Source organism: Plecotus auritus (genome assembly GCF_963455305.1).
Source record: "Plecotus auritus genome assembly, chromosome: 6".
In the NCBI taxonomy this organism is placed as follows: domain Eukaryota; kingdom Metazoa; phylum Chordata; class Mammalia; order Chiroptera; family Vespertilionidae; genus Plecotus; species Plecotus auritus.
Window position 1 is genome coordinate 174,852,539 of NC_137773.1, and position 25,840 is coordinate 174,878,378.

The 25,840-nt window shown below is 48.6% G+C and overlaps 1 protein-coding gene across 3 annotated transcripts in view; it reads left to right on the forward strand.

Annotated features, from left to right (window-relative positions):
- CNTN4 (contactin 4) overlaps positions 1 to 25,840 on the forward strand; it is a 476,106-nt gene that overhangs the window by 87,645 nt on the left and 362,621 nt on the right. For all 3 annotated transcript variants that reach the window (XM_080672715.1, XM_080672714.1, XM_080672716.1), the window contains exon 2: positions 16,356 to 16,411. The gene's annotated coding sequence lies outside the window, so the exon portion shown is untranslated. The remainder of the gene's footprint in view (positions 1 to 16,355; positions 16,412 to 25,840) is intronic.

Genomic DNA, 25,840 nt, shown 5'->3' on the forward strand with positions numbered 1-25,840 from the left:
CCCACCCACAGGCACCGGAGGATCTGTGCTTCCCTGTGACAGATGAACTGGGGCGACCTCACCGCCTGCCTGATGAATTGGGCCCCCGCCTGTCACTGGGCTCGGCTGTTCGACACATGAACCCGGACTGGATTCCCAACTTGGATGTGTCCCCCAGACTCGCTAAGTGCCCCAAAATGTGCCCTCCCAACAGGAGCAGGGCCTCAGAGCACTTGTAGGACTATTCTCACACGCCGCCCCCCCCGCCCCCCCCCCCCCCCCCCGCCCCAGCTCCTGTTGACAAAGGGAAGATGTAAATCGTGCTGCAAAGTCAGTGTGAGGTGCTGTGAATGCCAGGGGCCAGCCTTCCATTGTCCTTGCCCGTTTTCCAGATCGCAGGTGGAGTATCAAATAACAGATTATTTGCAGCTACCGGAGTACACAGGATGCTGTGTAATTTATATCTAACAAGAACGCAGGGCAGGCAGCTCCTCTGGTGTTATTTTGAAATTTCCATCAGAAAGAAATCTAGTCAGCTGTATAAATCACACTGTAGAATATTGTCAGATGGTGTTAAATATTTTGATGCGTTAACAATTACTTCAAACATTACAGGAGATGTGGAAGATTCTGCTAAGCGTGTATGTTGCCACTTTAAAAAGAACACAGTGGGGGGAAAAGACACACATTACACCTCACCTTCTAAGTGCAGCCTACCCCACCCACTTATATAAAACAGCAGCTCCCCACCTATCCTCTGTCCAGCGGAACCCCACCCAGCATATCCCCAAAGTGTTTCTGACTTCTATCACACTGTATACTTTCCTCATGTGTTACTTTTGTCTCCAGACTGTGTGTACATGAATGTAAGCTTCATGAAACCAGGGAATTTTGACCCCGGGTGAGGCCTGTGTCAGCAGCAGCTGAGCAGTGCTTGGTACACAGTGGACACTGAGTAACTATTGGTTGAGTGAGCAGTTGAGTGGCTAAGTGAATGTGTTGACCTGATCCTAAAAGGAGGACGTAATTAGCAATAAATCATCTTTAAATATGTGTCTGTCCCACTTTATATATAAAGACAGTGGCAGACTGGCAAATGCCCAATGGTCGCTTTCTCTGACAGGGCTGGCTTCATCGTCTGCGTCAAAATAAAGTCTCGTCTCCACATTTTTTTTTTTTTTTGTATTTGAGACCTGGCTTCTGTCCCTATAGTTAGAATCACTCAGTTAGAATTAGTGTATTAATTTTTTCTTGATATGCAGTACCTCATCTATTGCTCAACTAATTATCTAATTAACCTTGCATTCTGGGAGGGTAGTTTCCTAATTACGTTCTGTATGTATCAAAAGGCCCTCGAAACAAATGGGAATTAACACTGTGTTCTTCCCCCCACCACACACACACCTTTTCCCTGCCCCCAACCTTCTTTCTGTACCCCTGTCTGCCCCTTCCTCTTATGAAACATAATGGAGAATGAATTCTAAATCCTTTTTCATTCATATTTTAAAAGCTCGTAATCCAGCCATCGGGCTCTTTGGCATTTACCCAAAGGACTTAAAAATGTGTCCCACAGAAAAACCTAGCACGTGGATTTTCATGGCAGCTTTATCCATCCTTGTCAGAACTTGGAAGCCACCAGCATGTCCTGCAGCCGGTGACTGGATCGTAAACTGTGGTCCATCCACACCGTGGAATACTACGCAGCACTAAAAGGAAAGGAGCTGCAAAGCCAGGAACAGGCGTGGAGGACCCTAAATGCATGTGACTGAGTGAAAGGAGAGCACCCGGAAAGGCCACCTGCTGTACGACGCCAACTGCGTGACCTTCTGGAAGAGGCAAGCCTATGGGGACAGCCACAGGGCGGAGCTGCGTGTGCAGAGCTCCCGAAACAGCTGGCGGGATGAGGTGGAAACCTGTGCAACTTGTATAGGAAGCAACACTTCCTCCTCGGAGCCAGGGCCTCGGAATGGCCGCCCGTGGGTGTTGATTCTGAGCCCAGACGGTGGAACTAACCGTCTCATTTCGAGCTGTTCGCTTTTTCCATTTACCCCGGAGAGAGAGGATCAGGGTCTACTTAGTCCCTAAACCTCCTTTTATTTTTTTTTTTCAAATAGAACGTTTTATCAGAAAAACCTGAACATCACAGGAAGACTTGCCCATTCGGGGGCTTCCCAACAGCATCTGGCTTCACCTGCAGGAGGGAACAACTTGGTGGATAATCGTTTTCAAAACGTCCGTATGAGCCCTGGAATCCGGATTTGGGCTAAGCCACCTTGATATGTCCTTGACCCTTCATTGATTTCATTACAAATTGAAATACATAAATCCCCCAAATGTCCCGCTATTGAATGTTCACCCTACAGTGGTAATGCTGAAATCTCAGATGCATACGGATGTATGTTTAGTGCCCATTACTGTAGAATAAAGGACTTTGTAAGCAAACACTAATTACTTTTGCAATCGGGAGGAAAACAAAAATCCATATCAATTTAGATGATTATAGTCTGCCTTAGATGTGCTCATGAATAATCTGTCTTAACCATTTATTAAATTATAAATGCATTTTTATAAATCTGGTTGGCATGGAGGTATTTCATGAGACACAATCAATGCCAGAGAAGATTGGATTAAGAAAGCTCGTCAGATGCCTGACTGCTAGTTAGGAAAAATCTGCGGCTGTAAATGGTTCTGCTCCGGATCAAGAATGAATCTGATCACAGACCAGAGAATAATTTTGTTTCTTTCTCCTGCCAGGGGCCTTGACCTTTTTGTTGATAGCGGTTTCTTAACAGCTTCACCTTGTGCTTTATTCCTTTTGATTTGAAAGGAATTTGATCGTCAGCCTTGAGCAGAGATTGTGATCACGGCAAGACGGAGCAGGTCACTGAAGGAAGGATGCAGAGTCGTGGGCCCAGGAGTGTGGAGTCTGGGGTGCACACCCACAGGCCTCTCTCATCAGCCTGGGCGCCTGAGCCCACTTCTGGCTTCTCACGCACTTCTATTTCTTATGTATTTCAGGCTGGCGTTAAAAAAAATAAATCTCTAAGCTATTTGATAATTAAATGTTCAAAGTCACTTCCAGTTTCCTCAGATTAGTTATCTCCTTGACAGAAGTTGCCTAAAACATCAAGCCATCATCTGTAACGGCAAGAGGGATATCGTTGGAGCCCCTTGTCAAGAATCCTACCAGTGTGTGTATGTTTATTCTATATCGTCATTGAACTCATTCATTTCAGTATTTTCTTTGTGAAAGAAATGTGGTGGGGGACGCAGGGGGAAGAAATGGACTGTTAAGTTCTACTTTGTAAGCCCGTGAATGATCTGGTCATGTCATTTAAGAATAACTTAATAAAACAGTGTTGTGGGGAAATGTTGGTTTGAGCTAACTGGTATACCTCACCTGAAGTCGCTCCCACACTTATCTTGGAATTCTATCCTGTTTGCTCAGGTTCGCTCTCCAGTTGCCGCCATTGGCTTCGCTCCGTGTAGGGCTCCTCCCTCCACCCACCGGCTCGTTGGAAGACAAGGAGCCCACCAGTCGGCTGCCTCGTCCCCTGTCCCCTGGGTATCGCATCCATAAGCGTATTAGTCCCTCTGGGGTTGCATTTGCACTTGACAAGCGCACAGTGTGTGCTTTGTTAATATTGGAGAATTAATATGCGGCTGGGTTTGAGGACAGTGCCGTGCCCTTTTGTGGCCACGTGTGTGCCATACAGCGGCAGCCGCCAGCCACAGGAGCCACCTGGAAGAAGGCGCTCCGGTCAGCCTCACAAAAGCTCATCTTTGTTGTGGGAGACACTGTCCTAACCATCTTCCAAGTATAACAATTACTCTTCAACCCTAAGAAGTACAGATCCTGTGAATGGAGGTAGCCCTCCCATCGTTCCAGAGCTCCTCAGTGGCACAGCCACGCCATAAATCCAGGGTCTTATTAAAAGATAGCAGTTTTATTGGGATATAATTTACCTACCACTCAGTTCACCTGTTAATGTGTGCAATTTAATGGTTTTTAGTATATTCGCAGCAAAGAATAATTATATTGATTCATCACCACAGTCCATTTTAGAATATTTTTATTGCTACCCCCTGAAAACCTTGTACTCAAGGAGCAAGCTCTGTCTTCTCCCCAGTCATCCATCCCAGGGCCAGGCCAGCACTGAACTACTTCCTGTTTCTGTATATTTGCAGATTATTCTAGACATTTCATACCAGTGGAATCAGAGTGCGTGGGCTTTGTGAAAGACTTCTTTCAATCAGCATCATATTTTCAAGATTCATCCATGTTGCGACATATAACAACGATTTTTATCGTGAAAATACCTCACTGCATGGCTGTACATTTTATGCAGCTGTGTATTAGTCCTAGGATGTTAATCCATGCTCTTTTAACTACAGCTCTCTACTGCCTCTGCCTCTCCTTAGGCTGACTGGTAGCCAACCAACCACAGGAGGCATTTTGCTCCTGGCATATTGGACAGCTCAGCTGACTTTCAGCACTAACGCGGAGGACAGCTCCAGGCCAGGTCTCAGAGTCCCAGAGGCACCTGGGATCCAGCCTAGAGGTGTGTGTAGTTGGCAAGGAGACCTGGGTGGGGGCGCTGGACCTCACCTCCACCTGCCCTCAGCATCCCTCAGCAGAATCCCAAACTCAAGGGTCTCACTATCTGAGTTGCAGTAAGAGAGGGAAAGTATTTTCACCAAGTTTTCCGAGTAGATTGGATCCTCGGACTACTGCGTGGCAAGTATATTTAGTATAACAATAAAGTATCACCTTTGGGGTTTTTCTTTTTAAAAGAAATTCGATTGTGGCATGCTAAATTTTATTCAGATTTCCTATAAACCTAGATTACATATTAATAGGTGAGATGCACAGTGCCATTAGGAGTTGGGAGCCATGATCTCAGGTATAAAATTTATCTTACAAAATAGTTACTTTAAAAGTCCAGATCTGGATATCTGTTCATGTCATCAATCCCATAAAGTGAGATGTATTATTTTATGGCTTATGTAACAGTTATGTACATTGTTATGATATTAGATGTTAAGAATCTTCTGGTACTAAGGTGTATAATGTATTTAGAGAAAAATGAATAATTATCTAAGTGGACGATATTAGTTGGATTATTAATCTGCGCCATTTACATTCAGTGAAACCTGTTTAAAGCCAGACTCTATTAGTCCTTCTTTGCATTTTACATGATCCTTGACATGGATTATGATGAAAGATGGACCATGGGAGGAGAGGGGTGTTCTAACACTTATGAGCAAGATACTGAGCATCTTCTCGCTTGGATTCACAACATAATTTATATGAAACACTGCTGGCCTTGGTAATTAGGAAAATAATGTCAGCAAAGAGTCCACTCTATCATATTGTGTCATCCGACCCAACAAACGATGTGTCCCATAAAGCCCCACAGTCCCGGGTGTTTATCTAAGGGAAGTGAGGAAGCGCGGGCCTTCGTCGGTGTAATGTGGGGGCCGGGGCCGGCCAGCACTGTTCCTGTGGGGTCATCTGTTGAGAACGTGTTTCAAAAACATCCAAGAGGCTATGAAACGAGGGGGCCGGCCAACGGGACGCGAATGCAGCTGTTTATCCATAAATACACAGCTTGTCGTCGAGGTGGGACTCGTGTTGTAACGAGATTAGGAGACCCATAAGGAAGACATGCTTCGCTCCCCGTGCGCAGGTAGAGGCTGCTGTGGCCGGGACGTTCATTTCTTGCACAGAGCCGTCTGCTGTTCCAGATCTTGACTCTGTTTCTTTCATAACCGGGAACGTTTTCCCTGGATGATCCCCCTTTTACAGGTCAGGGCTCTTTGTGGCCGAGCTGTGGCGCCCTGGGGTCCCTAGAAGCAGTATTTCGTGCTCCGTACAGCACGTCCGGGGATGAGCAACGCAGAAGGGCCGCCATTCCCTGTTCCTAAAAGCAATGTCCCCTGGGATTTACAACGCGCCTGGAGAGACGTGTCTAGCCCCAGGGTTGCACCCCCACTTTCCCTTCCAGCACATTCTGCCTTGTCACACACTGTCCTTACTTTTCATTTTCCTGCTGCAGCTAACCTCTGACCTCATAGGTCCTCCTCGGCCTGCTCCCTTTCACGGTGGTCTCCTTGTCTCCAGGTGGCCTGTCCGTCACCCGTGAGACCTGGGGTGTCCCTGGATATTCAACTACACTCACCATGACTCTCTTTGGGTATGAGTGTCGCACCCCTTCACACAGGCCTTGCTCTCTCTCTGCTCCCACTTGTTTTCTATCACCCAGTAGCTATAAAGGATGGCAATTGAAATGCTATAAACCGTTCTCGCTGCCAGTGCCCGAGTGCGCAGATCTGGTTAGCTCGCCGGCGAAGGCCATTCTGCCTGCCTTTCCGAGCCCTCGATGTGTTTTGAAATTTTCACATTTGATTTATAAACACAACGTCTCTCTTGACTCTCTCTCCTCCTGTTTCTCGCACTTGTTTTCCTTCCTAAAGAATGAAAAATAGCAGCAGAGGCCTGTGGGCTAGAAGGGAAATATCAGAGCCAGAGAAGCAGACCGAATAAAAATCACAGGTCCCATTCCCCCCTGGAATAGCGGCAGTGTCTGACTGGGCGTGGGGAAATGCACGGGGTTTCTACCTGAAGGCTGGTCCCTGCTCCTGGTTCCGCCCGCCCTGCCTCCCCACAGCCTCGGGAGAGATGCACAGTCCCCTCAGAGAGCAGGCCCCTGGGCTGAGCCAGCGATGGGTGTCCCCCCCCCCCCCCCCGATGTGAAATACTCCCGGAGCTTCTGTCTTTCGGTCAGCCTTAGAACAGTGTTTTGATTTGCAATCTTATATTGATTTCAATTTGCTTCATTGTTTTCTTGGAACCATTGAAGAAATATCTCAAACAGAAACATATTTGACAGGAGGCAGAGAGAGGCCCTTCCCGGACGCTACAACTCGTGGGTTTTCTTTCTCTTGATGCTTTGAGTGACTCTCGCCAACCTCCCTTCAGCCCGAGGAGGGCGGAGGGCGTGGTGGAAAGGCCAGACGGAGAGGAAGGTGCGCACCTGTGAGAGCACTTGCTGGATGCTCTTCCTGGTCCCGCAGCAGGACGGCGGGTCCCAGGCTGTCTCCAGGGCCCCAGGCTGCCCAGGGAGGTGGTGTCTGCACCTCCCCTGCCGTCCACCCAGCCGCCTTCCCACGTCTAGAGAGGCTGGTGCAGGTTCGTAACACGTGGGAGAACTGTGCGTGTAGGTGATTACTTAGGAAATTGCTGGCACGAAGAGTAAGTTGAACAGAAATATGTTTTCTGAGCAGCCCAGCTCCTCCTTAAAACACTTCGTCCTGCCTCTCAGGGTAACAGCACTTCTCAGGCCAGCCTCAGGCGTTTGCCGAGCTGCGCGTTTGGGGGGCGCTAAGGAAGGGGTGTATCTGGTGGAGTGCCTTCCCTCGGTAGGCATTTATTGAAGGATGATGAAAACCAATTTAAAATATGGAGGGCTTGCAGATTGTGAGGAAACACGATTATTTTTAAGCTAAAGGTAAAAGTAAAGAATGCGTTTCGTGCAATATTCTGGGGGTTATCTCTTTCCGGGCGCAAGATAGGGTTGTACTCTCCCTCCGAAGTGAAGCAGAACAAATTGCTCTGGCCAGTGGGCTGTGGAGTGTTTACAGACCACTGTGTAGTTGCTCACTTCCCCTCGCGCGGTTGGGGTTCGGAAATGTTAGTAGAAACTCTCTTTCATCCCCCTGAAGAAATACGGCGAGCGAGCACTGCCAGCCAGCGTTGGACAGAGAGCATGCGGGAGAAACAAGTGGCTTTAAGGGCTGGGTGTAGGTGTTCACATTGACCTGTAACCTTGCTTTTCTGGAAGAGACAGACCCCTGAGTCATCGGCCAGTTTGTCACAAGGATGCCCAGGAAATTCCGCATCCCTCCTGGGGCACCCTGCCGTCCGCACGGTGCTCCTCATGGATCCCGTTGTGAAAGCTAAGAACACCCCAATGGGTCATTTCTTTCCAATAACAAATCCTGTGCTTTCTGGAACATGAGTGCTTTGTAGCACAAAACACCTTAGGAGTCCAAGGAGCATACGTTTAGAAAAAAAGGCATGACTTTTTCCTAAATGTCAGAGAAACCCATGTTTTCAGATGAGGTGACCCAAGACAGGTATGTGAGGCCCTTCTGGATTTTTGCTGTCGGTAGTTGCATGTTTCCTTATATGTGTATCTGAGGGAGATGTGTTGGTCACGGAGTGTGCTGTGGTCGTTGATATACGAAGAACTGAAATTAAACACTAGAGTCACACATGGTTAAAAGCACATCAAAATAAATGCACGACATGCCCAAGTCCACAGGGCAGGGCCAGCATCGTATGTCAGGCAAATGTATAGCTTTAAATACAATTCCATCCTGTAACATTTACAAATAAACGGATGTCCAACCTGGAAGGTTAGGCAAGATAATAAATCAAAGCTATAGGAGTCAGGAAAATAGTGAAAAAAATTATTAAATGATACAAAACCAGGAAATAGGTAAATCTAAGAGCGGTTACTGGCAAATGACACTATTAACTACTCAAAAGTCTTACGCAGAAAAAAAACACAAGGAAAGCACACACACACACACACACACAGGATTGGTAATTAGTCATTATAATTGTGTTACATACATTGTAATCAGTAATTACAAGGGGGCTCCATCAATACACAAGACATTAAAGGTGTTAAAGAAATGCATGATTTTTTTGAGCAACACAAATCATCCAAGTTAACTCAAGTACAAAATATAGTAAGAAACAAAATAATACCCTGCCTCCCCCCAAAAAAACTATAAAATGTATCATAGTGATCCCCTCTGGGAGACCTGGGCGGCCGTTTTCATGGACCACCCGCTTCACATGAGTAATCAGTGTGTAAGTCTGTGTAACAAAATGGCTTCAGAACCCAGAAATAGAGGCACAGCTGGTAAATGGCCTCTGTGCGGCAGCATCGCCTGAGAGCTCCGGGGGCCAAGTCGGACACGCTGAACCAACCCCAGCACGGGGGTGGTCCTGGAACCTCCGAAGAACTGGGGCCACGCACAGTGCTATCCACGGTCTGAGTGTCTGTGTCCCCCCGAAACTTATATGTTGAACCCAATCCCCAAGGTGATGGATTAGGAAGTGGGGACATGGATGTTGATTAGGCCATGCGGGTGGGGCCCCCAGGAGTGAGATTTGTGCCCTTATGAATGAGACGCATCCCTTCTTCCTTGTGAGGACAAGGGGAGAAGCTCCCTAAAATAGAGGACCAGAGCCCATGCGGGGTTGCCCTGGACTGGCCTATGTTTAGCCAATTCGGAGTTGCCCTAGGGCAGGGGTCGGCAAACTGCGGCTCGAGAGCCACATGCGGCTCTTTGGCCCCTTGAGTGTGGCTCTTCCACAAAATACCACGTGCGGGCGCGCACGTACAGTACGATTGAAACTTCGTGGCCCATACGCAGAAGTCGGTTTTCGGCTCTCCAAAGAAATTTCAGTCGTTGCCCTGTTGATATTTGGCTCTGCTGACTAATGAGTTTGCCGACCACAGGCCTAGGGAGTAGTAGTCTGTAGATCTAGACCTGGAGGCCGGGATTCACATTGGCATTATCAGTGATGAGTATTTACCTTGGGTGACTGGCAAACTGTGGGTTATAGCAACCATTTAACTTTGGAGATGTGATTATCGTTTCAGTATGACACAGAGCTTCCTTTTTTACTTCGACATCTCATGATTAATGGTGAAGATGAGAAACTGGTGGATAAAAATAACAATAGTTTTTGGGTTTTTTTTTTGGTGAATTTTCAGTAAGCAGATATTAAACAGTCTGTGTGCGTTCATCTGTTTGACAGTCATTTTAGTTTTGAAAAGGTCGTCCGTTTCCAGGCTGTTTTTGAGACACATTCCCATCCTTCATCTATTTTACTTGAAAAATTATAGAAACTCAATTTACACTGAATGATTGGAGGAGAGTTTCCAAGGATAGGTTGCTGGTAATTAAATCGTTGTAATAAACACGTAAGAACTCCGGCTTATACTAAATATCCTGACAGCCCTTCTCCTACGGGAATGCTGTGACACAGGCAGGAGCTGTGGTCCATTGTGAGGTGGTTTTTATTCATTCACTCACACACGTGGCATAAACTATTGCATGTCATATCACACCTTTCCAGCCGTGGGCACACAGCACATACTCTTTCACAGGTTTAGCCATTGTTATCTTTCAAGTGCATTTAATGAAAACTTTAGAAATAAATCATTCAAAAAAAGACAGCCGCATGCAAATTCAACTGAGGCTGATCCAGCGTGTATCTCCTCTAGTTTCACTCCCAGGACGTCTTTCCTCCTCCGTGCCCTTCCTGATGACCTCTGTCCTTAGGAGTGACGTCTGAACTCTGGGTCACTCTTCTCTGACATAGGTGTCGTAAAATCAGGCCTACTTGTTTCTTTAATATGCACGTTTGGCCCTCATGGTGAATATTTCCCCAACACCCTGCAGGATGCTGTGCAAATGGTGTTGCCAGCCGAATCCAGAGCCGGCAGAGAGTCGTAAAGAAGAGAAGTCTGCCTTTCTGAACTCGGTGATCGGTGGTTCTCATTTGGGAAGCAGTTGGCTCTCCACTGAGCCGAGCCTCATTCATTTACGTGAGGACTAGTGTGGTGAGTGCAGTCTGTTAGAAGAAGTAGCAGCAAGAGGATTCATCAAAATAATGACCCAAAGACCCGGGAAAATCAATACCTACTTTTCAGGGCCAGATCCTTATCCTCACCCGGAGTGACAGGTGGTGGTTCCAGGATGCGCCTGCCCCGCCACCCAGATCCCGAGGACAGGCGTCCCCCACCGGCTGACGGACGGTATGTCACCCGGCATTCCTGCCCACAGCTCTGTTCTAAGGGCCGCCAGAGCTTCTGGTGACGTGGGAGCCTTTTTCCCGGTTAATCTGTCCGTTTTTCTCACACAGCGTGGCTGCTGTGAAAGGAATTGGGGCTGTTACCGTCCATGCTTAGATACAGTTTGTAAAATGCAAGGAGGGAGGCAGCAAACCAAACACAGCATGCTAGTAATTTCTCTAAAAGGCTCTATGTGCTCGCTCTCAGCTTCAGCTCCTGCTTCTGCCACCCAGGGAGCCGCATCTCTTTCTCCCAAGAAGATCCATTGTTGCAAAGTCATCTGCCTGGTGCCTCAACTCCGGCAGGCGTCTGCCATCGGACTTCATCTCCCCATTGTTTGGTATTTCTCTACCTGGAGGTCAAAGTTAATTTGAATGTTAATCTTGGATGGGGTGATCTGATAGGTTAACAGCAGGTGGGTGAGCATATTGATACTTCGTCCTGGGAGTCACTCCTCCACCAGATAGGATCTGGGCAAGCAGCTGTCCTGGGCTGGAGACACACCTGCCTCCCTCAGGAATGGTCAGCTACACCAAAGTGCCTTTCCACACGCCAGGGGCTTTCCCCCGAACAGGATGTCTCTGGACTTCTCCCCCTTGAAGCATTTCTAAGATTAACCCAGGTTTTTGTATAATCACTCCCTCCCTGGATGGGAGAGCCACAGATTCTCTGTTCTCATTGAGGGTGCGGAGGGGGGCATGTCCGATCTCAGTGTGCAGGTGAGCGCTTTGTTTCGCGTGTTGAAGTTGTCTGTCTGTGGCATGTGGCATGGGTCAGGCTCCTGAAGCTCTCTGTTGTCATAAAATAATCTTGTAAGTCCACGTGTCGCTGCCTGTCATACTATCCTAAACTTTGCAATTGTTGATACTCCCTCAAAAGAAAGAGGGAAGACTCAGTGGAAGGGGAAAAATAATAGTTGTTTTCCCCAGGCATTTTATGTACATTACTTCATATTCACCAGTACCATGTAAGAGAAATAGCACCATTATGATCTTAGACTTCTGCGGTATGCGGAGATAGGCCAGAGTGACAGGAAGTTGAGCGAGCAATGCCTAGAAACCACATTTTTGGGTCTGAAATCAGCCTATATCCTTTTTGGCTTCTTCAACGAGAGGCGACTTATAAAAAGAGAGTTCAACTCTTCCAAGGCCTTCATTTATATTAATAACAAAAAATAACTAAATACTAGTAAATGTTTTCAAATTTCAAGGAAGATTTCAAGAGCATTTTGGGTATCCATCAAAATCCACATTTTTGGCCCTCACCGGTTTGGCTCAGTGGATAGAGCGTCGGCCTGCGGACTCAGGGGTCCCGGGTTCGATTCCGGTCAAGGGCATGTACCTTGGTTGCGGGCACATACCCGGTGGGGAGTGTGCAGGAGGCGGCTGATCGATGTTTCTCTCTCATCGATGTTTCTAGCTCTCTGTCCCTCTCCCTTTCTCTCTGTAAAAAATCAATAAAATATATATATTTTTTAAAAATCCACATTTTTGGCATTTTTACCTCTATTTTATTTGAAAAGTTGGTCTTCTCCAATCTTTACCCCAGAGAACGAAGGTGCGTTAGCGAAGAGAAAGCAGTGGGAACAAAAACCCGGAGGGGTGCGGGCATATAATTGTGGAGGGAGCGTTAGACGGAGGCACCGAGCGTGGTCTGCAGCCCAGCATCTCTGGGTATTCGGTTCCACTGAGACGTGGAACTGAGTTTTCTCCCCTGACCCTTCAAGCTCTGAAATGTTTTGCTATCTTTCAACACGTATGACATGTGTTAACGTTGTACACAGAGCTGCTTGGTAAGAAAACTAGTCAGCCCTGGCCACGTGGCTCCGTTGGCTGGGTGTCATCCATGCGCCAAATGGTACCTGGTTCAGTTCCCGGTCAGGGCACGTGCCCCGGTTGCAGGCTCAATCCCGTCAGAGCAGGGGTCCTCAAACTTTTTAAACGGGGCCAGTTCACTGTCCCTCAGATGGTTGGAGGGCCGGACTATAGTTTTAAAAAAAAAACTATGAACAAATTCCTATGCGCACTGCGGGCCCGGGACGAGTCGGCTGCTAAGCAGGACAGGCAGCGGCACCCGGCGGGCCGGATCAATGTCCTCGGCGGGCCGCATGTGGCCCGCGGGCCGTCGTTTGAGGACCCCTGCGTCAGAGTGTGTGTAGGAGACAGCTGATCAGTGTCTCTCTCTTTCCCTCTCCCTTCTTCTCTCTCTGTAAAAACGATAAAAACTTTTTTTTTTTTTACTAGAAAACTAGTTCACACACACGTTATAGGAAACGTCCTCGGTGATACGGGGCAGGGGTCCTGGCCGCGTGGAGCCTCCCTGGTCCCCGTCTCACCCGGGGTGAAAGGCTTGGTTTCACGCACCTTTCCCGTTTAACACCTACGTCCCCTGTTACCGTAGCGTTAATGGGCATTTCCCGTGTCCCAGGTGGACACCTGCTCTTGTCGTTGACCTCCATCGCGCAGCTTTATGGGTGTAGTTAAGGTTAATGGCGCGTACATTTTATACAAGACACCAGTCAGTGCTTCGTGGTAATTTGCCATCGCACGAGGATTCCCACTGCCAGTTTCCTGTGTCACGTTTGGCTGCCGTAGGTTGTCCCGACGCCAGTATCCCCATGAGCTCGGAACCGTCCGCGCTGCTGGCTTCTGAAATAATGAGGCAGGAGTCTGTGTTCGGTTGATCATTTCTCTGTTGATGACTGTCGGTCTTTCTCTCTGAGCAAATCTCACAGCACTCCCGGAGTGTCCCTGCTCTAAAGGGAACCGCGCTTATAATTAAGAATCATTGCCGTCGCAACAGCGAGACCCTTTTTAGAGCATCCTAGGTACGCTCTCGTTCTTAAGATATTTTCATTTCTGTAGAGCCAGCCCCGTTAGCCTCTCAGGGGAGAAGTCTGACACAAATGGGAATGAATCCACGTGGAAGGCCTTGGGTTGCTCGACTCTCCGAATGGCAAATGCCAGCTACGTGGACCCTTCTGGCTCAGCCAGTCCCCTTACAGCCCTGAGGGGACCCATTTCTGTTCACAAGGCACATTCATTCTTATCTCCCTCATAAACATGTATTTGTTCGAAGCATCGCCCCAGTTGTGAAACGTGGTTTGGAACGACCCTGGATAGCTGAGCCATAAAACAGCTCCCGCTAAGGAGTCGGGTACATCGGGGGTCAGCGTGCGCGCGCCCAGGGGTGAGCCACGTGGCCCTGGGAGAGTTTGTTAAAACTCCAGCCCTGGCCAGTTTGGCTCAGTGGTTAAGAGTGTCGGCCAGTGGACTGAAAGGTCCCAGGTTCAATTCCGGTCAAGGGCATGAACCTGGGTTGCAGGCTTGATCACCAGCCCTGGTTGGGTGTGTGTGCGGGAGGCAACCGATGGATGTTTCTCTCACATTGATGTTTCTCTCTCTCTCTCCCCACCCCTCTTCTACTCTCTCTAAAAATCAGTGGAAAAATATCTTGAGGTGAGGATGAGCAAAACAACACAAAACAAAAAAACCCTCCAGTTCCTTAGGTTTAGATGGAAACAGTGACAGTCTGACCCCACGGACTGCTGAGGGCTTTCAATAAAATTCTCCCGAGTGATGGGGCGGAGTAGCCATCCAGAATGCCGACTTCTGTGATGTCTAAACGGCCATGCTATTAGATCAGGTTTCCAAAACTCCTTTCCTTTGCATGGGGTCACTGTAATTTTAATAGCCTGTGTTTTCAGCGCCATTATTTTATTTTTTAACTTGATTCCTGGTTTCTGTTTAGCCTTGTGACAGAATTCAGGGGTGGGCAAACTTTTTGACTCGAGGGCCACAATGGGTTCTTAAACTGGACCGGAGGGCCGGAACAAAAGCATGGATGGAGTGTTTGTGTGAACTAATATAAATTCAAAGTAAAGGAGCGGAGGGGAGAGCAAGAGAACCGGATAGAACAGCCGGATCTGGCCCGCAGGCCGTAGTTTGCCCACAGCTGTGATAGATGGTCTCTGAAGGCTTGGTTCTATCCAAGCTAACATCTCCAATTCCCATTTGGAAAGTGACCTGTCGATGTGGTTAAGAAGGACACCTGTGGTCCTGTAAACTCTGGAATCGTCCACATCCAGCTCTGCTCTGTCACCAGGCTGTTTGTCAGGAGAGAAAAGTGTCCTATGACCCTTAGTGACGCGATCGACCTTCATTTTCACTTAACCAAAGGCACAGCGCGCTGCTCTGAACTAGTAATACTGGTTTATGCACAATGCATGTCCGTGGCCTATGATAGGGTCCCGGTGCTGAGGGGCGGGGGGGTGCACCAGAGAGAAGAGAGAATGGTAACACGGGGGGTGCCTGTTTATTTTATACTAGAGGCCCAGTGCACGAAATTCGTGCACTGGTAGGTCCCTAGCTGCTGACCAGATACTCCCTCCCTTTCCCCGGCCACCTGCCACTGCTGGGGCCTCCCTCCCTTCCCCCAGCTGGCCCTGCCCCCTGGTCGAACTCCCGGACAACTCCCAGTTGAGGGGACAATTTGCCTACTATGTTTTTATTATATAGGATGCATTACAAATAAGTTAACTGCCCTAAGTGGCTGGGTTCCTGTGTGTAAAAGTGATCTCTTCCCACGCTACACGGTCACGTAGGAGCACAGGGTAACATGTACATTCGGTCACTTCACTTTGTAACAACACTTTGTAACACAGTGGTTGGGCAGTGTTTCCAATGAGGAGCAATGAATCAGAGTTTTCACTGAAAGCTACATGTAAATGTAAGTTAGACTAGACTTGTATAATTAATGATATTTCTGAGCGGCCAATCTACATATACATCTACATTAATGATCTTTTCAATCATAAAAATATCTCAAGACAAAATGACTTTACTGAGATGTAAAGTTATGTACAGTAGAGACTCATTTAGAGGACACACACATACACATAAACATGGAGATATGAATATATGCATTTATTCTTGGTAATATTGTGTGTATATTTTCCTGAGAGGGGAAAAACTACTGCTTCAGGGGAAAATACTCTCAGGTACAAAATTATTCTGCAATTAAAGTTTAACTTGGTGGCCTTAAGAGAACATAGAATGCTATATTTTGGGGGAGAGTTTGTTTTGTGTACCGTTACCCTCATTTTCCATATTTATGTACATACCAAGAACCACAGGTGTCTCCTCCTCCCTTGCTCACCATTTCATTATTTTAAACCCTCTGTGAAGTGCCTTCTGAGGAGATTGTCTCTTTTTACTGAATCTGAACACCACCAGGTATCCTGGGCTCCTGGAGCCCGTCTACTAACACAGGCTGGGGGCTGAGCTGTCCGACGTCACGTGGCCAGAGGGAGGCCGAGCAGGGAGGACCTGGCCTCCTGGCCCCTCCGAGCGGTTTCATCAAGCCCGAAGGCCACACCAGCTGCATTCGCTTTCCATTTTCTCTAAGTCCGCTCTAAAGTGGGAGGAGTCATGCACCTGGTACATGTAAGCTCATTTACACTCGCACAGGCACTAATTGTGTGTTTTGTTCTTCCAGGAATCACTGACATGCAGTCACTGCACAGCACACGGCCCCAGGAACTGCCCTGAAAGGTAAGCTTCCCACAGGGAAGAGCCCTCCTTCGCCGCTGATTGGCATGCTTAGTTGCTATGGAAACAAACAGCAACAACTTTTCAGGACCCATTGCCACCATGAACTCATGTGTGATGGTTTTCTGAAAGGCTGCGGTTCGTGAAGGCAGTGACGTCATGGACACTGAGCCCTGACCGGAGGGAGGGAAAGAAGGCCTTTCCCAGGTCTCTCTGCGGGGGGCTCCCTAAGGCAGTGTTTCTGTGGTTCTGATGAATTTCAGAATTCAAGACTCCAGAATTTGGCATAATGGAGAGTATTGGGAGTGAAGGAGAACGAAGTAAATGGGGCTGCAGTTTTGCAAATGGTTTTACAGGAGAGGATGTTTCACTAGTCAAATTCACACAAGTATGAAGTCAACGAGGCCCGACAAATACTCAGGACTTAAAGGGGAAACCTTCAGGAGTAATCTGTCTACATTGTTTCCCGCAATGAAAGATGCAGATCTGCAAACGTGCAATGGTGTCTGTCGGCTTCCGAAGGCGGTTGTCAGGAAGCACCGTGAACTGGGTGCTATGGAGCACAGGGGTTTCCTCTCTCACGGTTCCGTGGGTCAGAGTCTGAGCTCGAGGTGCAGGCGGCCGGCTCCCCCTGAAGGCGCCAAGGGGCTCCCTTCTGGCCTCCTCCACCTCCTGGTCCTCGCAGTTCTCGGTGTTCCTTGTGTGAAGTTCCATCACTCAGATCTCCCTGTCCCCCTGCGTGTCTGTGTCCAAATGTCCTTCTTGTTATAAGGACACCCGTCATGGGGTTAGGGGCCACCCTATTCCACTGTGACCTCGTCCCAATGTGAACACATCTGCAAAGACCCTTCTCCAAATAAGGTCGCATTGGCGGTCGGGGAATTAGGATTTCAGCATCGCTCTTAAGGGGACACAGTTCATCCATAGCAGCATCTGTCCTTAAAGGGACCTTGACTGTTGTTCACGCTGACTAGGGTAAACTGGGCATCGTAGTGGAGAAAGAGCTCATTCCACGGGTGCACACACAGGAAAAGGCTGAATTATTTTAAAAGGTGCAATAATTATCTCTTGATGGCCAATTTATCTGCCAATCAAGATAGAAATGCTCAGCCCTGGCCGGTTTGGCTCAGCGGATAGAGCGTCGGCCTCTGGACTGGGGGGTCCCAGGTTCGATTCCGGTCGGGGGCATGTGCCTTGGTTGTGGGCACGTCCCCAGTGGGGGGTGTGCAGGAGGCAGCTGATCGATGTTTCTCTCTCATTGATGTTTCTAGCTCTCTGTCCCTCTCCCTTCCTCTCTGTGAAAAATCAATAAAATATATATATATTTTTTTAAAAAGATAGAAATAATCAGTTATTCAGTACAGGGATTGATGGCATGGTGTACTAGTAAATATTAGTGTGTGATTTTGACTCTCGGAGAAGATAATCTTTAACATTCTCAATTTTAAAAATTTAGAAAAAAATGATTTCACTTATTCCTTCGATGTTGCTCGTGAGCCGAGGAGGAGAGCGGCATTTTTCTGTGCCAGTTGGTATCGCTCTGTAACAAACCGCTCCAGCCCAGAGGCTGAACACGGTGACCACCTCCTGTCTCTTGGGACTACGTCGCGTCGGCTGCTTGGGGCTCCCCCAGCCCTGAGGCGCGGTGTTCAGGCCTCGGGTCGGCACGTGGGCCAGAAGGCTCAAGCCAGCGGCGGCCGCCTTCCTCTGCAGATGTTAGTGGCTCCCGGGACCGAGGGCAGGGAAGGATGGGGCGTGTCGGCCGCGGGGCCCAGGGTTCCTTTTGGGGCGAAGAACGTGTCCTGGAATCAGAGGGTGGGGATGCTTGTGCCGCCTCCTTCATCAGGTCTCTGACTGGCTGCCTGGCTGCCCCGACAGAGCCGGCGGAACTGATGGACCGGCGAGCTTGGCTCGGCTTCTGCGAGTCTGTCCCTGGTGAACCGGGGGTCACAGGTCCAGCGGCTGAGTGGGCCACTGCGGGGGTCCTGCCACATATCCATCACCTAAGTGGACATGTTCGGCCGTTGCTTTCAGAGCCCTGTGCTCCGATCCTTGCTCCCATATTTGGGAAGATAAACTAATCTCTTTGAGGGTGCCCCCCCCCCCCCAATCTGTAAAGTGGAGACTAGCAGGCTACATGGATTTGCATGAATTAAAGTTGCTTTGTTAATACCATAAAGTCTAGTCCAACCTACACACGTAGAGCAAATGGGATAAGATGGTCACATTTCTTTCTGTCTGTATTTTCATCTTGTTATTAACCAATTAAAATCGATTAAGAAATGAATGCTGATATATGCTGCAACTGCATGAGCCTTAAAACTAAAATAAGGAAAGAAACCAGACAATAAAGGACCACATGCATCCCGGCTGGCATGGCTCAGGGGTTGAGCATCGACCTATGAACCAGGAGGTCACGGTTAGATTCCCCGACAGGGCACCTGTTCAGGTTGTGGGCTCAATCCCCCAGTGTGGGGCATGCAGGAGGCAGATGATCGATGATTCTCTCTCATCATTGATGCTTCTATCTCTCTCTCGCTCTCCTTTCCTCTCCGAAATCAAGCAGGGTTTGTAATCTCCCTGTTTGTCCGCAGTCAGTCCCCGGAGCCTTCTCCGGCCCAGATGAGACCACCTGTGCCGAGGGGAGCATTAACACACCGTGGGGGTGATGTTGGAGCTGAGAGAACACCTCCGTGGCTGACATTGAAATGTGTCTGCGCTGGCCTTTCCGAATGCAATAAACAATGAGCCGCTGCCGGAAAACGTCCATGTCCTTCGCCCATCATTTTTATTATTGATGCGTCTTTTCCTGCAGAATATAGTAGAGATTTCTTCTTTCACCTTTGGCTTTGTCTGTGAAGACTGAAATGGCGAGCACAGTGTGGGCACGGGGGGGTCACTGAGGGATTCCGGGGAGTGTATGATACATTGTAACGTCAAGCAGATGTCTGTCATCTTCATTATGAAATGGTGGCCGAGTGACCCGCTCCCTGTGACCCCGAGGCTGCTTGCGGCCATCCGGCCATCCCTGTGGACAAAGGGAAGGAGCAGGCCGCGTGGGTGGCCTTTGGGTCCTCGGTTTCCTCAACAGGCATTTATTGGGGTCTAACTGTTTCTGGGCCCCTGACTTAGGATCCGGCGATTGGGCTGCCGATACATTGCGTAAGGGCCCGGAACTTTCCGTCCGCTCTCTAGCAGCGAGACATCTAAACAGGTGAAGTGTTCAAACTGTGTGAGGTCCCGTGGAGACCAGGCAGGGAAGGCCAGGGTGAGGAGCGAGGGTCAGGGTCAGGGTCACTGCCTACCCATGTGACCTGGGCTACTGGTCACGCATGGGCATCAGATTCCGTTGAACTTCCCGACTTGACCTTCGATCGTTATGGGATGAGTCTTTTTGTCCTCCATAATGATTCTTGACCTAATATTTACTTTACCTGATGTGCAGAGTGCCATACCTGCTTTAGTTATTAACATTTGCCTGGGATTTCTCTCCTACTTGGCCTTCAACCCTCATATATCACTGTAGGCGGGTCTCCTGTCAATAGCATCGAGGTATGTTTTTTTTTTTATCTGGTTTATTTTCTCTCTCTTACCCAGAGATGTGAATTGTTTGAACTTATTTTGAATCCCAAAATATTGTAGCGTTCTCTCTGCCATCTTACTCTGTGTCAGGTTTTATGGGTCTGCATATATTGTGGTAGTTTTTGTGTGTGTCTCTGCATATTTTGTGTTGGTTTTCTGTTTCCATGTATTTCTTGTTCCCACCTGCTAATGGACTAACCTATTTTCCTTTATTCCACTCTCCCTTCCTATTACTTTGGACTCTCACTCTTTCATTTTTAGTCGATTCCCTTAAAATGGAACCTGAGCAGTGCCCCAGTTTTAATAACGTGCTCCAATCAGACCTCCAGACTTTTAACTCTAATCCTGCCTCTCAGAGTTTCAAGTTACTGTTGTGTGCGTAGTATTTCAGCTCAACTCGATTTTTCTTACAGTTCGCAATTATTCGTTTTATATTTAATATAATCAAGGCTCAACTCATATAGGTTTTCCCCTCATTTACCAATTTATTGTTCATCATTCCTTTTGGCATCTCACTTCCTTTGAGTTCAGGTCCCTTTGCCTCAACATACCCATATGTTCTCTTAATAGTAAACTGTTTAATATTGTTTTTCATGAATTACCCTTCTTGTGCTTTTTTGCGTGTATAATGTTAACCTAGCTTTGGAATTTCTAGTTGACAGTGGTTTTCCCCCCAGTACTTTGCGGATAGGGTTATATTGTTTTCTGTTCTTGGTTACAGTAGCTAATTAGTCTTCTGTTGGGCAAGTTGACAATCTCTTATGTGATCTGTCTTCTCTGTTTGCTTTTAAGGTTTTCTCTTCGTGATGGGAGTGCCACATTCTCATTTTTTTTAAAAATGTATTTTATTAATTTTTTACAGAGAGGAAGGGAGAGAGATAGAGAATTAGAAACATCGATGAGAGAGAACATCGATCAGCTGCCTCCTGCACACCTCCCACTGGGGATGTGCCCGCAACCAAGGCACATGCCCCTGACCGGAATCGAACCTGGGACCTTTCAGTCCACAGGCCGACGCTCTATCCACTGAGCCAAACCGGTTTCGGCTGCCACATTCTCATTATGATAAGTTTAATTATGTGTTTATTTTGTAGTTTTTCTCATGTGGTGATTTTCAACCAGAAGACAAATTTCCCTTTTTCCGTTTTGAAAAATTCTTACCCATCATGTATTTGAATATTGACATGAAACATTTTGCTTGTTTGCCCTTTTCTGCCTATCTAATTACACCTATCCTGGGCCATTCATTCCTCCTATTCATAACTTACAGCGATCATTTCATATTTTTTTTATTCCTTTATATCTCCGTTTTGCATTCTGGGCAAACTTCTTAAATTCCTACTACAGCCTGGCCTGTGCTTCTCAGTGGTTAGAGCGTCAGCCTGTGGACCGAAGGGTAATGGGTGTGATTCCCAATCAAGGGCACATACCTGGGTTGCGGGTTCCATCCCCAGACCCCACTCGGGATGCAGGTGGACGGCAACCAATCTACGTGTCTCTCTCACATCGATGTACCTCTCTCTCTCTTTCTCTCTCCCCCTCCCTTCCATCGTCCCTCCTCCCTCCCTTCTTCTACTCTTTCTCTAACGATCCATGGAAATCTTCAGGTGAGGATTAAAAAAAAAATCCTAGTCCAATTTTTAAATCCGTTCTTCATCATTGTTGGCTCTGCTACTTCACATTGTGTGTCAGTCCAGACAGCTAATTTATGCTGTCCTAGCAACCCCCCACCTCTCCGGGGCTAGAACCACGGAGGTTATTTCTCCCTCGTGTTACCTGCCCAGCACAAGGTATCCTGGGGGCTCTGCTCCTTGTTGGGTGCAGGGACCCCTGTGGGCGGGGTCACCCCCTGGAGGATGCCGCAGTTCCTGAGGGAAAAGGAAGAGGACTGTGGGTTGTGGACTAGGTCTGAGAGCTTCTTCCCCAAGTGGACACGTGCCATATCATTGGCAAAGGCAGCCACACAGTCATGCTGACTCCAAGGAGGGCAGGGAAATACGATATTAATATTTTCCCAGAAATAAAGGAGAACCAGAATACTTGTAAAAAGCACTTAATGGCAACCTCAAATGTCCATTGGCTTTTAGAAATTTCAATAACCATTTTCCAAGAAGTTCTATTTCGTTGGTTTTTTTCTGTGTTTTTTTTTCTTCTTTTTAATCATAATATTCTGTTGTTTTGTTGTGGACCCCATTTCTTTTTATCGGCAGTCACTTCACACACCCTTGTTGTCTACCCACGCTCGTAACCGCGTGTTTCTGGTGCTTCCATTGCACGTTCTGTGTCCCGTGCCAGCTGATCCTTTCTGCGGTGGGTTCTTCTCCTCCCCTGTATCCTGCGAGCCCGTGTTAGGTATCTTTCCCTGGGGGGTGCTTGCACCCTGTGTTGTGGAAGCGTGCCCCGGGGTGTGCGTTTATCCATGTCCTGGGATTTGAAACATTCCCACTGCAGTTCCTCTGTTCGTTTCCTACATTTCGTGAGTTGTATACATTTAGGTCAGATCCTCTCACTTGGTGAAGTTTTTGGTCTCAGTTTGTTGGAGGGGACACCTTGAGCCCTAGGCAGAGAGCAAAATTCCATACTCATTCTTGAGGCCACGTTGCCTAGTTTTTCTAGTTTCCTTTCATAGATTGAGGGGATCTCTGTTTTATTCGGAGGTTTTGATCTGTTTTCCTCTGGTACAATGTCTGATGGGGCATTAACGCCCTGGCTCACAGCCCCGGTCCTGCAGCAAAGCCTCGCGTGTCTGTGAACCGTAGGCTGACGTGTGCTGCGTGATCTTAGCCACCTTCAGAGGTCACTCTCATTATTTTAAGCTTGACAGATTTTTTTAAAATGTAGTTGTATTTTATTCATTCGTTTTCTGTTTGTAGGTGGGTGCTGGTCTACCTTATTAGCCAAGTCCACCACTTTTTCAACACCAGAAATTTCCAGCATCAACTTTTTTAATCTCTAAGAAAGAGTGTTCAAATCCCATGGTCCACAATGATCTCATAATTCTATGACTTATCTCCCTACGAACTAAAGGGAAGAGAAAACAGACTGAATATCAGGGCTCATGGTTTCCTTCCACCTTGATACTGGCCAACTGTGTGATGTTAGAGCAATCATTACATGTCACAGGGCTACGTTTTCTCATCTAGAAAATGAGAAGTTGGGACTGGATGCCTTTGATAAATCAGTTTTCTGCTTTAAGCTCAGCAGATTTAGAATGGACAGGTTTTTAGGAAATAACTTACTTTATCCCAATATTCTAATGCTTAGTTATTCCACTGTTTTTACTGGAATTCTTTCCAATTTACATAATGGCACAAATGAAGTGGTCAGCCCTCTTGTAAAGAACCGTTATGTCGCTTGGCGCCGATGGAATGAATGAAATTAGGTTTGCTATCAGGAGGGCCTCAAGCGGTCAGATTACAATCAAGTGTTTGTCGATTGCTCTAAGATACTTCTTAAGGCCTTTCAACAGAAGCGCGCGCCATTGCTCCTATCCTAAGGAAAAGAGAAATTAGGGCACGTTTTCACTTTGTCGTGTTTACACTAAGACATATGGTAGCTTGTCAAAATGCAGAGCAAAGTTTTTAGAACATTTAGTACAGCCGCCCGTCCAATCGCACATGTGATCGGGAATAGAAACTTCATAGATCACCCTAAACAGCCTGTAATTCTCGGTAGAGTCTCTCCTTTCAAAGTGGTCCCCAGGCCACAGACTCCCAGGGTTCGAGCATCGCTGTCAAAGATGTACTGACCAATAGGACCCAAAGGCCGATGAATTGCTGTCAGTGTGGTCCTAAAAATGTTAAAGAAAAAAATATATATATCTGTCTAAAGATTGTACAGAACGTTTCCTCAACCTCCAAGCTTCCGGGACCGCTGGGCTGTTTGCAAACGCTTAGCTCAGTCCCGTTCTCCCCGACACATGGACGCAGATGATGTTACTCCGTGGGGACGTTCAGGTACGAAGCGGAACCACATCTCAGAGGGAAGCTGCGGGGCGATACGAGGAGCCGAGTCCTGGAAACAAGCAGCGGGACCCGGCCAGGCTGGAGAAATCGGAGAGGCTGCACGTGGGGGATTTGAAAGGAAGCCGCCGCCATCTGTATCTGAAAGGGGTGAAATATCATCCGAGGGGGTGGGGGAGGGGTGTCCAGGTACCGCTGGGGAGCCGGGCGGGGGCAGGGCATGGCAATGAGAGCAGAGTCCCCTCCCCCAATGTCAGACCCACTTCCCAGGGAGACAGGCCCTGGTCTCAAAGGTCAAGGACTGGCAGGGCCTTGGAGAAGCGGTGGAGGTGGTTTTCCATTTAAGCCCCTTGGAGAGAGAAGATTAGGGGGAGAGGAAGGCGGCCTGGGTCCTGGCTGGAGGAGGAAGGAGGCTCTCAAAGGGGAGAGAGAATCGCAGCGTCTGCAGAGTGGGCTGAGGCCGGGTCCAGGCCGCAGGGGACAGAGGAGAGACGTGAGGCGGCCCCTGCAGGTTCTCTGGAGCAGGTGCCGGCCACAGCTGCCCCATAACCCTCTCACCCTCACCTGCGCTCCGGGGGGGGGGGAGGGCAATGGCAGGAAAATAAAGCCTCCGCCAGTGGTTGCTGGCAGCGACACGAAAGGGACGTCAGAGTACCCGGGACACTTCTGTCCTCCTGCACATGGTTTCGGACGAAAGCCAGGCGTCGGCGGTAGAGACGGGTGCGGTAGGAGCCAACCACGGTCGTGATGCCGAAATAAAGACTGAAACGCAGTGGCCGTGGCGGGCGGTCCTGGCCTCAGGCCCTGGGAGCTGTTTCCCACCGAGGGCCTCGGTGCCTCCTCATGCCTTCTCGTAGCTTCTAGTCGGAGAAAGAGCTGTGGATGAATAGCTCTCGGTCCATATTTTACTGATGCTTATACTTGGTATTTCCTCAGGGACTATCCTTTACGCAAAGAAAAGATGGGGAGCAGAGCAGGCAAATGGCACCCGATTTTGTGGGGCAAAGATAGGGAACCCCAACAAAGGAGGCCGTCCACCTGTGGATTGTGGCCGCAGAGCCTGCACAGCTGTGGGTAATGCAGGCCCGGCGTGTGCCATGGCCTCCAGCAAGCACGCCTGCATGCACCCTCATTGCTGCACTCTGGCGATGCCATGTATCAGCAGTGACCCACGTGGCTAAGACCCGGGAGTGAGTTCCCCTCAAACATACGGAGGGCGGCAGCTCAGTGCCGTGTGGCGATGCCATGTATAGGCAGTGACCCATGTGGTTAAGTCCCGGGAGTGAGTTCCCCTCAAACATACGGAGGGCGGCAGCTCGGTGCCGGGTGCTGCACAGAGAACCGCCCAGTGTGGCTGCTGCCAGGAATGCGGGCTCCCAGCACCCAGGAGCAGAGCCCCCGGGAGAAGCCAGGACACACCCCTCAGCTGCTGTGGAGGAAGCGGCTCGGGAATGTTCGGTGACTCATCACACAGCAGTGCCCTCGCCCCGGCTGTGCGTCTCCCATGATGCCAGGGGTCTCCCTCACGTCGGGCCGCAAGCTCACTGTCCCAGAAGCGAGGGGGACCTCCTTCCCCCGGAGCCGGCTGCCGCTGCCGTGGCCACGCAGACACGGGGATGGACGTGTGTTAGAGCCTGAAGCAGCCTCCCTCGTGGGGGCGCCGAGGTTCTCACAGCTCCATCGGAGCGCGGGCGCCAGGCCAGGCACTTTCCTGACCCGCAAACACGTGTCCTCCTCATATTTACATCTGAGCCCAAGGAAAGCTTCCAACATTTCTGTGTGTGTGTGTGTGTGTGTGTGTGTGTGTGTGTGTGTTTAATAAGTCTTTCATTGAGTTTTAGAGAGAGAGGAAGGGAGAAGGAGAGAGGTAGGAACACCAGGGATGAGA